The following is a 15,123-nucleotide window of genomic DNA, read 5'->3' as shown; positions in this document are numbered from 1 at the left end:
ATCAGGTATCATTAATTATCTCAGGGCTTCATTACTATTAGATCTTCTGAATGACAGTCCTACCTGCCCATTCTGGTGTGCTGGGCTCATGCCTGGAGCTTGGTAACGTTACCGGGCCTTGCTCTTCACTGTTAGCAGCAAACCGGACTAGAGGCGGCTGCTGCTGAAGAGCTACAAGAAAAAGTTTGATACATGAACGGTGGTTTACAGACGATGTTGTTTTGCAAGGTTGCTAGCATCTCGCACTGCTCCTAACTACCTTAACGTTAGCTTACTTACCGGCCTCGCCATCTTCATTTGTTTTTTTGAGGAAAAATGTGCTCAGCTTAGAACATTTGGCCGCGTCAGTTTCCAAAGCTTTCTTCTTTTTTATTCTGGCCTTTTCAGCGCCGCCTTTGCGCTTCCTGTTATCCATTTTTATCTGACTTTTTTATTTTGAGCAACTTGCAAGGTGCTGTGTCGGGGGCGGGGCCAGGGAGTCAAAAGATAATCACGTCATCATTATCCTGCAGGCTGCACTCTGCGAGAAAATATTAAATAAAAAAGAGTGGGGCTGCGGTAAAATAATAAATAAAGAGTGGGACTGGGGTAAAATAATAAATACAAAGGTGGGGCTGCTGTGAGTGCAGGTAGCCTAGGGACAGCATCCATATTTCAACCCAGTGCCATGACAACAACGGCCCTCAAGGCCAAAAAAACAGACCGGCCCACCGGGAATAGTCCCGTTGCTCCCAATTAGCCAATCCGGGCCGGAGCTGAACGTGTTTTAAATAGCGTTTAAAAAAAAAAAAAAGTTAATAACGAAACGCAATGTGGGGTGGCTGGTGTTGATAGTGCGGCGCACCGCCACACATTAGTGTATGTGTGGGAAAAACTGGAGTGAGGCATCTCACTTCTTTCCCATCTTTGTTGGGAGTCGCACATGCACAGTAGATAGGTAAGGACTGCCAGCTAGCCTTGTACTGGCCAAAGTTGGAGAAACAGCTAGCTGATGTGGTATTAGCTAAAGTGGTTAGCACACACCAAATGTTTCGGCCAATGAAGTAGAAAGCCCTGCCGATTTTGACCAGCTCACCCGCAGACTGAAGGCAGGACACATTCAGAAAACCCGTATCTCACTCAAAACAGCATGGATGTTTTTTTTTCCAAGTTTGTATGCATGTGGAAGCAACAGGGACACAAAATAACACCCCAGATCCCAGAAAAAATTAGAAAAAATAAATAAAAAATGTCATAATATGGGCACTTTAAAAATCTAATTCAAAGTCTGGCATTTAACAATGGGGAAAAACAGAAACCGAATTTTCATTTTCTTCAAGTAACGAAGATGCTTAGGGGAAACGAAGTTGCTCCGAGGGCTTCTAGGATTACCTGCTGCCTTCCTGCATATATGCCGGAGCGCATTACCGTCCCGCGTCTGAACACTCGGCTATTAGATCACTGTCAATGTGCTTTCATATCACACAGCGAGTCGGATCATGTTTAGACTTACAGGACGAAGCCTTTTGTGTTGAGATTCTTTTTTTCTTTTTTCTCTTTCTTCCCTTCCCTGGTTTCTCCCTTTTTTTATTGCAGCTGTTTGAGGTTTTATGCCCTTCTGTCTATGTTGGGCATAGAGAAAGAAAACAACAATTTGCTGTTTTGCGTTGCATGTCTGCCTTTGTGTGCCACATTTGCTTCAGTCAACAAATCCACAATGAAAGGGAACGATAGATAGTTATTCTAAACCCCAACATTTGGAATTAGCCATGGGAAGAACAAAAAAAAAATGATTCAAAAAAGCAAGACACATTAAACATTATTGTTTGACATGCCATGCCAAAGCCTTAAATGGTCCTCTATCCTTCTCTCCCTCCTTCTTTAACTGCTCGCCCCTCCTTGATTTTTTTTTTTGGTTGTTGTCCGCTAAACCTGTCACTTTGATAACTTGTGTGCAATCATCCCGGGGGCCGTATGGGCTTCCACCGGGGCCTCCGTCCTTCCTGGTACATTGCAGCCTTTGATGTGGTTCCTTCTTTAGCTCCATGCGGGAGGGAAAAGACCTCGGCTCTGGCTAGCTGAACCCAAAACTCAGCTTCCCTAATGCATTCTCAACACCACGTATCAGCACACTGTTGATCTCGGTGGATGGGAGCAGTTGGACGAGTGGTGTTAGCGCTGTAAATTGCCTTTTTGTGTTGTTGTTATTTCAGAGTAAAGGCACGGTTGTCCTGAGCTGACCGGCCCCGGCTGCATGAGCACCATCAGTGGGGGCCGGGGGGATTGGCTGGGTAATAATTCACAGGCAGCTCCCTCGCTGCTGCGCCCATAGGGGGGTTGGCCCCGAGCCTCGGCAGCATGTTATGAAGTATGTTTGGGTCCTGAAAGCCACAGTACCCGAGATACTTCCTACGAGGCTGCGGTCTGTAGAAAGGCTACTTTGGTGTGTTGTTGATTCTTAGGCAACGGTAGTGATATAAATCCAGAATCAGAATTAACGCCACCGACCGCATTAAATGATTAGTAAGGCATGTAGTCTCGCATTGCCGGACCTTCCTTGGTTACACGGGATACACGGATGGATTTCACTGTGTCACTCTGTGGTTTGACTGGGCGCTACAGTAAAAATGGGACAGAGTCACTACTGGTAAAAGAACAACAAAAATAAATAACAATCTAGTCTCACATTGCCAGTCCTTCCTCCACAGCGCTGCGGAGGAGGGTCTGGCTAGTCCACACAGCATTCTGGGATGGGAGAAAAACGTGCTCTGGTTTATTGGCATTTCTTTAAACCAATCACAATCGTCTTGGGTGGCGCTAAGCGCCGGACGGAGCAAACAGTGCCTCTGCAAAATAGCCTCGGGAAGGAACTTGTTTTGGTGGAACGTGTACGTTCAAAAGTTGTTTTAGTCGTGTGCAGGAGCAGTTAACCATAAATCCACCGGAGTTTAGAACGGCAACACAAAGGAAGAGGAAGGTGACGGACATCCGGCCCAAAATGAGGGACATCCGGCGATGAAATGAAACGCCGTCGACATGGACTAGCAGGGATGTAACGATGCATCGTGAATCGGTTAAAAATCGATATAAATGTGTAAAGATTACAACCGGTTGAGATAAAAACAAAAATGAATCGCGATGCAATTTTTAAACGGCCTAGGGCGTAATCTACTGTTAAATGTCACTTATTTGACGTCTGACGTCACCACATGGTCTTAGTTCATTTATTTGGAGAGATTTTCTTTTCTATTTTTTTTGTTATGGATGTGGGCTTTGTATTAAAAAAAATTTTTTATTTAAGATAAAATACAGTTTTAGTTGCACTTTTGATAAGAGAGGACACATCTGTTCTTTTGCACAGTTTAATATAAATTAAGGAATAGTTTCTTAGTAATTTGTCCGCAGCTCTTTCGGTTAAAAAGAATCGCGAGAAAATCGCACCGTGCACTTAAAATCCTGAATGGAATAGAATCGTGAGTTGAGCGCGTCGTTACATCCCTACCGATGAGTGTGGAAGCACATCCCAAATTACAATGCAACAGACACACTGAGAACTAAACTTCATTTCTTGTCGGACAAAAGAAAAGCCCAATACAATGAACTCTACGCAACTTATTAGTACTGGGTTATTATTATTAGAGAAGACTACAAAGCACTAAATGGCTTAGGCCTCGACTGGCCCCGGGGTCAGCTGTGCCTCACTGCTGCAGATGATTACAGCTTGCTATATGAACTGTGTCCTAATCCTGGTGGACAGCTGAAATTAAAGCCAGGTACGGCCCTCTGCCTTCCCAGCATTCCCTGTGATAAACCTCCTCCCCTGCTGAGAAGAATCAGTTGTTTGTGAGGGAATGCATCTATCCAGAAGAGTCTCTGGTCTGTAGAGATTGTGTTCATTCTTTGCAAACCACTGATGAAACTAAAAGAGTAAGATGGCCTACACTGATTTCATTGGTAATGTGATTTCACCATTGTGCCCAGCATGAGTTCAGAGTTTGCGTGTGACAAACATGGGCCCTAAACAAAATCAGGCATTGTATTTTGCCCGTCTCCTGGCTTTGCAGACCTTGTACGCGCCATGTAGACTCTGCTACATATATGATTTCTCCGTTATCTTTTGATCAAAGACGTAACAGAAGTCGCTTTGCACTAAACTACAATGTTTACGATATAATGGCCAATGGAAGCAATGGGACTTTAAAGGAACACACAGTTAACTAACCAATGTATGACTTTCCCTGTTTGGAGGCCACTTTTTTTAGTTAATACACATGTTTTGTGTGCTCCAGACCCCCAAAAAGCAACAGGAAAACACAGAAACTGGTTAATATTTTTTAATTGAGGCCTTTATTTACAATATGGTCCTATGTTTTGTCGGTAGGTTGAACTAAATTGAAAATATTCGGTTGAGGATGTATTGACTTGGACAGTTGCACCCCCTCTGAGGTTTTTAATGCGACCACAGTTACCTAGGGCTTTTGTTGCCTTGGCTGGGGGAGGTAAAGAGGACAGAGAACATTCTAAAGTAGTTATTAAACTAAACCTAGAAGAGCAGCCAACACATGCGAACAGTAATCTATAATTTAAGTATACTGATGTGTTAAGAACGGGTGTGGTCCTTATTAAGGAATTATGTGGTAGAATTTCAGATAATTAAAGGCTCTTTATCTCTGTAAGTAGGCCTGTTGAAAGCTATCTTTAGTAGTTTCATTTATAAAGAATTAACTTTATATGATTCATGTTGTACCTTAAAGTGATGGTTCGGAGTAATTCACCCTAGGGTCCTTTGCACCATGACCTCGAGCCAAACACCCCCCCAGAAGCTTTTTTCACCTGGGTCGAACATTGGGAGAGTTAGCTAGAGTAGCGTTATCAGCTGAATAGCTTAGCGCAGGGGCTAATGGACCCACGTTTGTATTGTAAGTTACCCCACTAATAATGCCCGAAATGATACCAAACGTCTACAAGTAGTACAAATAGGTTATGCTCTCATAAAATGATGGATTGGAAAGTTTGTAAGTACACCAGAAGTTTATGAACACTTGCCTGCTCTCTTCTGCTCTCTGTTGCTGCTGCTGCTGCTACCTGCAGTTAGACGAGTGCTTAGGGCCGTCTACAAATTACTACACCGAAAAGAGTTACAACAAAAATATTTATTAATTCAATGATTAAATAACGTAATGTCTCCAAACTTACCTCAATTATTACTTGTCTCCTGCTAGTTATACTACAGCACTTACTTTAAAAAAAAAATTTAATTAATACATATTTTTGTTGCATCTCTTTTCGGTGTTGTAATTTGTAGACGACCCTAAGCACTCGTCTTACAGCAGCAACAACAACAGCAGAGAGCAGAAGCCAGCAGGCAAGTGTTATTTACATAAACTTCTGGTGTACTTACAAACTTTCCAATCCATCGTTTTATGAGAGCATAACCTATTTGTACTACTTGTAGACGTTTGGTATCATTTCGGGCATTATTAGTGGGGTAACTTACGAGATACAAACGTGGGTCCGTTAGCCCCTGCGCTAAGCTATTCAGCTGATAACGCTACTCTACGCTAACTCTCCCAATGTTAGACCCAGGTGAAAAAAGCTTCTGGGGGGGTGTTTGGCTCGAGGTCATGGTGCAAAGGACCCTAGGGTGAATTACTCCGAACCATCACTTTAACTCTATTAACTGTTGTACATATTAGTGTTTGATACTATCATAAACCACTGTTATGATGAGACTAGAGTAGCCCATACTGGGCTAACGTTATAAGCAAGCAGGTTTAGCTGTTTCATCCAGGACACAGCTGTTGAATTATAATGTTGCATTGATTAAAGGGTAAAAGACTATACGACGTATTTAAAAACAACAACTTTAAAGTGGTTTTGACCTTCACATTTTAACTAGGGATGTAACGTTATGAAAACGTAACCTCACAGTTATAGTGACCAAAATTATCATGGTTTTCGGTAATAGCGCGGTATTTTTAAAAGTGTGTTCAATATGTTCAGAAAGCACTGATAGGCCTACACAAGCTGAAATGGTTTCAATAGGTGTAACAGTGTTTATTCTATTACAAAAATATAGGCAATAGGCTGATAAATGTCCTGCGCGCTGTCATCTCCTCCTTCCGCCATGATTCCAACTTCAAGAAACGCACTGTAGGCTACGCAGTGCGCCTGCGCGGCAACTTCAGGAGACTCTGATGAAGCTGGGAAGGATTAAACACACGGTTTCCACACCGTGGTAATCCACCGTGATAATAACGATATTTTAAAATGAAAACTGTAATTGTTATCCTCAACATTTTTATCCTGGTTTACCGTTACATCCCTAGTTTTAACTATTCAACTTCATGTACGTTTCCAGTGTAAGCTAGGCTAGTAACGTTAGCATATTTGTAACGTATCCTGTTTTTGTTAAAGGAACATGCCGATTTATTGGGACTTTAGCTTATTCACCGTATCCCCCAGAGTTAGATAAGTCCATACATACCCTTCTCATCTCCGTGCATGTTGTAACTCTGTCTGACGCACCCACCGCTAGCCTGGTTAGCACAGATCCTGGAGGTAACCGGCTCCAACTAGCCTACTGCTCCCAATAAGTGACAAAATAACGCCAACATTTTCCTATTTACATGTTGTGATTTGTATAGTCACAGCGTGTACAAATCACAAGGTCACATGAGACACAGCCGTCTTCTAACCATATACATACTGGGAACTATATTCTCAGAAAGGTGAAACACTGCTACTTCTGCTACTTGGGCGGAGTGATTTGCTTGCAGCACCTGAGAAGCACCGTGGTGAGGAGCAGAGAGTAGCAGCGCTTCGCCTTTCTGAAAATATAGTTCCCAGTTTATATACGGTTAGAAGATGGCTGTGTCTCATGTGACCAGGCGCGGATTAATGCACAGGCTTACGTACGCTGCAGCCTAGGGGCCTCACGTGTGCAGGGGCCCCGGATTGGCCAGACCATTCTTTTTTTTCCGGCCCATAAAAGTGTTAGGCCTAGATTGGCTGCCAAATGTGTCAAACGGACAGACATGTTTTCGCCAGTAGCAGGACCTTCATCAGCTCCCGTGGCGGATGATAGCGGTGCTGGTGTCGGCTACAGTGACATGCACAGTGAGGAGGAGACTCAGGAGGAGAGGGACAGAGATGAGGGAGTGAGGCTACAACCTGCGGTAAACACAACTCCCCTTAAAACGCTTAACCCCTTGATAAAACTGAGCCAAAAACAAGTGGTGGACAAACTGTTGATGATAACACTACAACAATAAAAGAAACTGTATAATTGCATTAGTTTGGCTAAGTGCACGGGTAGCTGAGTCTTGACTGATCATTTTCTCACCGTTTTATTATTAATAGGCTATGTTAGCCTGCCTTTCATTCAACAAAGTAGCCTACATCTTAATAATAAGCAAAACACCACCTTAAGGTTCATCAAACCTTAAGCTTGTGCATTTGTGTCCTTAAAGTAGCCTAGATAAACGTTGCACATCATGCAAGCTTTCTTAATGAGAATTGTAGCTTTTCACTCATGATAGACCTCTTCAAATTAAAGCACAGGGCCTCTTCAGTCATGAAATGATAATAAATATATATATATATATATATATATATATAAATAGCTTGTTTTATGATTCATGAGGAGTATACCGTTTTATTACATTAATAAATGGCACTTTGTTGTATTTAATGTGTCAACTCTCACTGATTCTTGCTTACTCATTACATGGCGTTAGTATTTTTAAGGAGTAGGAGTTGCTATACATATTCAGGGGAGAGCAGACTGGTGGTATTTGTGATCTTCTGTGGTGTGGTCTGGGCCAAAATGCCAGGGCCAATTTTTGGTCCCAGTCCGTCCCTGCTGCTACCTATAGCTCGGATCCTGCATGTGAATTCAAAAAGAAATTCTAAAGGCGTGATGATTATGCAACAATATGTAGCCTACATGTTGTGCTGCTGTTTCATTATTGTTGGTAATAACATTGTTATGTGCTGCTGCTGTTGCTGTTTTTATTATTTTTATTTTATTCACATTTTAGTGTATTGCACACTGGTTTGAGTCTCAGTAATGATCAGTGGTGGAATGTAACTAAGTACATGTACTCTAGTACTGTACTTGAGTCCAAATGTTGAGGTACTTGTACTTTACTTGAGTCTTTTCATGCCACTTTCTACTTCTACTCCGCTACATTTCAGAGATAAATCTTGTACTTTTTACTCCACTACATTCATCTGTTACAGCTTTAGTTACTAGTTACTTTAGTTACTAGTTACTTTACACATTAAGATTACTGCACACAGAACACATGTAGTTTATAAATCTGTTTGATTCTAAAGTAAACTAGCCGACAATATAACGGCTACAAGTCAGCTGAGATGATTAGACTATTAAACACTAGTTGATTGACAATACATTTGTTTGGTTTGTTTAAAAAAATGAGGATTTTTCGACATTCAGTACTTTCACTTTTAATATTTCAAGTACATTTTCCTGATGATACTTACATACTTTTACTTAAGTAACATTTTTAAATTTAAATCAATAGGTTATAAGTATATTTTTTTGTTTTTTTTTTTTTTTTTTTTTTTTTTTTTTTTTTTTTTTTTTTTTTTTTTTTTTTTTTTATTTTTTTTTTTTTAAATTTTTTTTTTTTTTTTTTTTTTTTTTTTTTTTTTTTTTTTTTTTTTTTTTTTTTTTTTTTTTGTTTTTTTTTTTTTTTTTTTTTTTTTTTTTTTTTTTTTTTTTTTTTTTTTTTTTTTGTGTGTTGTTAATTGGTATGTGTGTGTGTGTGTGTGTGTGTGTGTGTGTGTGTGTGTGTGTGTGTGTGTGTGTCTAAATAAATGTTTCCGGTAAAGTGCAATGATTAAGGGAGGGGGCTCAAATAAAGAGCAGCCTAGGGGCCCCTGACCACCTTAATCCGCCCCTGCATGTGACCTTGTTATTTGTACATGCTGACTATACAAATCACAACATGTAAACAGGAACATGTTGTCGTTATTTTGTCACTTATTGAGAGCAGTAGGCTAGTTGGAGCCGGTTACCTCCAGGATCTGTGCTAAGCTAAGCTAGCGGTGGGGGCGTCAGACAGAGTTAAAACATGCATGGAGATGAGAAGGGTATGTATGGACTTATCTAACTCTGGGGGATACGGTGATAAACTAAAGTCCCAATAAGTCGGCGTGTTCCTTTAAGGTCAAAGTGAAATTTGGTAAATGAATTGATATTCTAGAAATGTGAATAGCTTTGCGTAGCCTATAGAGTGAATAGTTCACTCAGTCTTGCGAATGTTTTCCTTCATGTAATTATTGTTAGTGTAATTGCTGTTAGTCCAGTATTTATTCTTGCTTATAGCTTTACTTTTTTCGTGCTGCCTGTTGCCTCGGGCACCTATTTTTGAAGTTTTCTAAAAAATCTTGTGCTAACGCGCACGAGCGGTAGCGTTTTACCTTGGCGCGTGCTGCCAGCATAGACAAGGCTGCCAGCGGTGGTGTTGTGGCAGTGAGCGGGTTAAAGCAGACACTGAGAGAGCGTCCTATCAGCGCTCTACGGCGCAGTCCCAGCCCACTCCCAGCCCACTCCCAGCCTCCTGCCTCCGCTCCGTCCGTCCCTCCGGAGAGAGTAGGGTCGGGAGCCGGGGCTGGTGTGTTTATGTGTGTGTGTGTGTGCGCGCGTGTGTGGCTGTTTGTCAGTCTGGCAAGACACACTCCCACGAGAAACAGCCCGCTCTCCCCGAGACTTGTTGTTGCCTTGTCGGGGTGTGTAGTTTGTTTTACAGCGCTTTGCGGATACTTTGACCAAAAAAAACAACAACAACCGAAGGATTCTTTATTTTATTTTTTTCTTGGTGGTAACGAAGCGCCGCGTGCTGCAGATCCCACCGTGCGATAACAAGCTCAAAGCACCAGGAGACACAAAACACGGTAGGATACCATGCACACTGGCTGCTCTTCAGGCGGGTGTTTTGTATGTATGTGTGTGTGTGTGTGTGTGTGTGTGTGTGTGTGTCTGCTGCCCTGTTTGTACATTCACCCCCGGACTTCGGTGACCTTTTGTAGACGAGGAAGTCGGAGAGCTACAGTCGCGGTGTGTGTACATGTGTTCAGAAGTAGTGAGGAAATCAAAGATTTGGGGGAGTTGTGTGCAGTTTGGGTCCATACGTGTCCGTCGTGGAGTGGGTCTGTCCCAGTGGTTCGGCTGGAGCGGAGTAGAGGGATGTCAAAAATCCGTTTTCTGGACAGAGCTGACGGTACTACACTGAAAAGATGCATACACCATTGTTTCCAATTATGAATGGTTAATGTCATATTAAGGCAGTCAGCCACCAGTATAATCTAAGAAAGCTTGCTGTTCGAAAAATCAAATTTTTCTGTAAAGATCATTATAAGTCATTTAAGCAAATCTCTGCTTATCTTACCTTATTACCACCCCGGTGTGTTACAATAACCCAGCCCTAATACAACTTGCCCCAGTTTGACATAGTTATCATAATGTACAAGTTTACTATCTTTAAGATTGATGTCGGCCATTAAAAAAAGTAGCCGAACTAAATAGTGTGTTAGTGAGTTGACCACCATATATTTATTAACTGTTGTCTTAGGTTTTCATTGTTTTGCTTTACCCTTGCTGGGAAGAGTTTCTACATGAACTGTTATAGTACTGGTCTTTAAAGCAGATATACCCTTTGATATGGTTATTTGCAGCATCTCGTAACATGCTATTTCAAACATGGAAGGAATTCATTTCCCTAATTCTTTCTTCTTCCCTCATTTTGTTGTCATCCTTTTAATGATTGCGCCGGACACCTGGGTTGATGGAATGGAATGATAAAAAAAAAAACCAGATAGGTCGACTCGCTGTGTGTTCACCTCTTTTCACCATGATAGCCACTGCTGTAGCCTTGAGCCAGCCAGCTCCGTCAAACTGGAACGTTTAACAGCCCAGCTGTGGGGGAAAAAAAAGGCACCCAGAGAGGGTCAAATATGTCTCAAATCTCTCCTGACAACCAGAAACATGTCAAAGTCTATGTGTCCTAAAGCTATATGTCTAGCATGTGAGTGTATACCCAGCGGGTATACAACAACTCTGCCTGTTGTTGTTGTTGACGACGTTATTATTAGAAGTAATGTGGTTTTTAAGCGTTTTCTTGACTGATTGCCTGATAATTACTGCTATTAGCTTTAATTAAAGGGGCCGTTCGATGCCTTGCCTTGGGCCGCGGCGCTGCCTGTCGCCCAAGGTCTCTCCATCTCTCACACCCCATAATCATGAACTTCACATGAAAGACGGGGCAGAAGAGGCGCTTCTTCGTCATCACCCGCGTTATCCCGAAGCACTTGCCCTGGTAATCATCGTTTTTCTTTTTTGGGTCAACTTTCTTGGTTATTTGATGGTTAAATGCACCAAATACTTCTGATTCTTATCAAGGACTTGTGGGGTTCAATGGGAGGGGTGGCGACTGAGCGTAGCTGTAGTAAATTCCTTAAAGCTGCAGGTTTGTATGGTGAAAATGAGGGGGGGGGGGAGATGACACTTCATCACATTTGGAAGTCTAGACCGAGTTTGACCTGCTCGGATGAAGTGGGAGTGATCGTTGAGGATCCAAGATCACTTGACTTCATTTTCAATCAAAGTTCAAAGCAGCACAACTGTACTTTGAGTCCACCAAAAGCAAGTTTATATACACGTTACGGTGTGATGTTGAAGTTTGACATCGTTCCGTCCCGCTGTGGTGGATTTAAAATGCTAACGACGTACAGCACGTCCTCGGCTTTCCTTCCCCCTCTTCCTTAAAGTTGTTCTGACGGTTCATTTCTGTGAATTCAAGTGCAACAGTCCAGATGTAATGCATTCAAAATGGATTCAGAGGATGAGGTAAAGACATGAGAAAGCAGGAGGAAATCCTAATTCCACTGCCTAATACTCCTCTGTCCTTTTGACTCGGCCGCTCGCGTTGCCTTCTTCTATTGTGTTGTAGTTCATTACTGCCAGGCTGCGCTGCTGCGATGCTAATGTGCTGTAATTCAGTTATTCTGGCGTCTCTGATAGCTTAATCTCCCTCAGAGATAGATGAAGCACTTGTTGAGCCTCAGTTCCAGTGGGTTTTTGTGCCGCAGCTTTGGTCCAGCTGTCGACTTTTGGATTTCGAAGGGAGACACAAGACCCTGCTTGTGTCCGCACAGTCTGCCCTAGATGTCTCACCTGCCTGTCAACGCTCTGCGTCGGCACGCACACACACACACACACACACACACACACTCTCTCTCTCTCTCTCTCTCTCTCATGCGCGCACACAGAGCTGAGGCCAAATTCCTTCAGACACAAACCATACAAAGCACACTCGGTTTGTACTACCAGGGCAGTGCCTGTTCAAAATGTGGTATTGCTGCTTGTAGCTTTCTCCAGAACCATTGTACTCCAAAAATGACTTACAGAAGGACCTCAATGCACTTGTTTGATATCTAGTGTAGGCAAAAAATATATATATAATCCCTTTTTAGTGAGTTTTTAGAATTTTTTTTTTTTTCTCTCAATATTTATTGGGCGCACGTTTAGTTCTATTTATAGTTTAATAATATCCAGTATCCAACGCTGTCCAAATCTTTACACATCTCAAACGCCAAGTTCTTTGGCTTGGAGTATTATTTACTTGTTTTGTGCTTTATGTTTTACTTGTGTCGTATCTCGGCATCATTGAAAATGAGGGGAAACCTCAATGATTTCCGAGATTCTTAAATAAAGGTTATGAATGGAAGTTCTGTGGGTACCCAGGAAGCCAAGTGTGAAGTAGATCGGAGGAACGGTTCTCGAGATATTTGAAAGACAACGGACGGACACGCACGCACACACACGCACACACACATATTTTTTGATTTATAGTTAGATAATGTAGCACTAAACTAGAGCTGGGCGATATGGAGAACATTAAATGTCACAAGATTTTTGACCAAATACATCGATGCCGATAGTGCGGCGATATTGTACTAGGTTTACTATTGGTGCTTATACAAAACATTAACGTAATGAGCGTTTTGATAAATAATCACCAATAATGTGGATGTGATGACTAAGTGGGTAAAGGCAAACAATAAAACAGCTAGAACAGTCCGGGAAGTTCAGAGAATGACATCACTTTACTGTAATGCAGCCTTTAAAACCAGGAAAAGACAACACTTGTGCCATATCACAATATCACCATATCCAAAACCTAAGACGATATCTAGCCTCATATATATCGATGTTTGGCCAGCCCAGCCCTGCACTAAACTATATTCTCCATACACTTCCCATTGTTTTTCATACTTGATCTTCGTTAAGCCTTGGTGTTTTCCATCCAGCCTCTTGAAGTCATGACAGGCTCTTGACAGCTGTGGGAGCCAGACTAATGACTTCATCTGGGTTTCCCTCAGTACTCTGCTATTCTGAGCTCCTCGGCCCTCCGGAGTTATTTCCCCCCAACCCCCGTCCTCCCAGCCACCCCTGACCCGATGGGGCTGTCATGCTCATGTTTCACCGCTCACTCATGTTGAGGTGTCACAGAGCGCATTGGTCACATACGCAGCGTGTCTTTCGCTCGGCGGAGGATAGGAAAAAAACAGGCTGGTGTGATGTATCGCTTGCCGCTCAAATGCAAGCGCATCCATTTGGGAGGGAAATATTTGTGTGTGTGTGTGTGTGCGGCGTCTTGAAAGCATAAAGTAAATTGTTAAGATAGTCGAGGTAGCCTACTTGCTAGGGCCGCAACTAACGGTTGTTTTCATTGTCGATTAATTTCTCCTTTTAATGGATTAGTTGTTTGGTCTATAAAATGTCAGAAAATGGTGAAAAATGTCAATCAAGTGTTTCCCAAAAAGCCCAAGATGGCGTCCTGAAATGTCTTTTTTTTTTTTTTTTTTCACCACAACCCAAAGATTTTCAGTTTACTATCACAGAGGAGTGAAGAAACTATTGAGAAAAAAAATATTCACACTTAAGAAACTGGAATCACAAAAATTTGTGATTAATTTAATAGTTGACAACTAATTGATTCATCTTTGCAGGTCTAGTGCTTGCTTTAGAATTTTAGATAATTCAGCCTAAACATAACCGTGTTTTCCCTCGGTTTGTGGAGGACTTAGGTGCGCGTACTTTACGGATGGGGGTTTAGGCGAAAAGAAGACGTTTTTTCAATTTAAAAAATGCAATTTCCCCGTACATTTTGTGTCTCTTTGTGGGTTTCTGTGACTTTGTGTTTTGTCTCTTTTTGGTAATGTTGGGTTTCCTTTGGGGTCATTTCGCGTCTCTTCCTAGTCGTTTTTTGTCCCTTTGCGGTAGTTTTGCGTCTCTTTTTCACATCACTTTGGACTGTTATTATCACCATATCTGTGTCTTAAACAATTGTCACTACCTGATGTGAGTTGAGTGCAGATGTGGGTTTCGCATGCTCAGATTTTTAACGGTTTACGGCATAACGCCAAGGGATCCAGATCCGGCCAACCTTTTTAGCTGTCTATGATTGTTTGATTGCTAACGTTAGCTCAAAACGCCATTCAAGTGGCAGCCTTTGTTGTGTTTGATTGCTAACTTGTAGCCAGCAGTGAACAGCAATGAACTTCGTTATGTAGGTCCATTTTTATTGTATTGACATTACAGAAGTCTCTCGTAAGCAGGTTCTTGTAGGCCACTTCAGCCTCTAATCTAGAACTGACATCGGGGATCATGCCGTGAAAATGCTAATAATAATAATACGCTAAATAATAAATTACTGCTATGTAATGTACCTTTCTCATTATTCTGTGGCTAACCGCAAAACAGATCTGTGTGAAATCTGATCTAACAGTGGCCTCCTCATTGTCGCAAAGTGACGCATTGCTCAACTCCCATCTGCACTCGACTCACATTGGGCAGTGACAACGGTGGAAAAGCTAGAGCAGATAAATAAATAAATATCACTCAAAAGGCTTAAAGGCAAAACTTGCTAAAAAAATAAAAAGTCCGCTGGGGTCTGACTAGAATCATTAGATCTTGTAAAAGCCTTTAGTTACATTCGGCTTAGGTGGTGCCCAAAACGGCACGGGTGCTGCACCTAAACCTTATAATAGCGGGGAAAACCCTGCATATGAAACAATTCAAGTTCTTTAAAAAACTGTAGTCAATATTTATTT

At 41.9% G+C, this 15,123-nt stretch overlaps 1 protein-coding gene across 4 annotated transcripts in view; it reads left to right on the top strand.

Moving 5' to 3' along the window:
* disp1 (dispatched homolog 1 (Drosophila)) overlaps window positions 1-15,123 on the top strand; it is a 133,180-nt gene that overhangs the window by 79,377 nt on the left and 38,680 nt on the right. Inside the window, exon 1 of one of the 4 annotated variants that reach the window (XM_039781917.1) lies at window positions 9,542-9,903. The exons of 2 other annotated variants lie outside the window; for them this stretch is intronic. The gene's annotated coding sequence lies outside the window, so the exon portion shown is untranslated. Of the gene's footprint in view, window positions 1-9,541; window positions 9,904-10,027; window positions 10,230-15,123 lie in introns of those variants that run through there. One more of the 4 variants, XM_039781918.1, reaches the window with a different exon arrangement.

The sequence above is a fragment of the Perca fluviatilis genome, chromosome 18 (assembly GCF_010015445.1).
Source record: "Perca fluviatilis chromosome 18, GENO_Pfluv_1.0, whole genome shotgun sequence".
Classification (NCBI taxonomy): domain Eukaryota; kingdom Metazoa; phylum Chordata; class Actinopteri; order Perciformes; family Percidae; genus Perca; species Perca fluviatilis.
The sequence above is the reverse complement of the archived record's forward strand: the minus strand, read 5'-3'. Positions and strand labels throughout refer to the sequence as shown.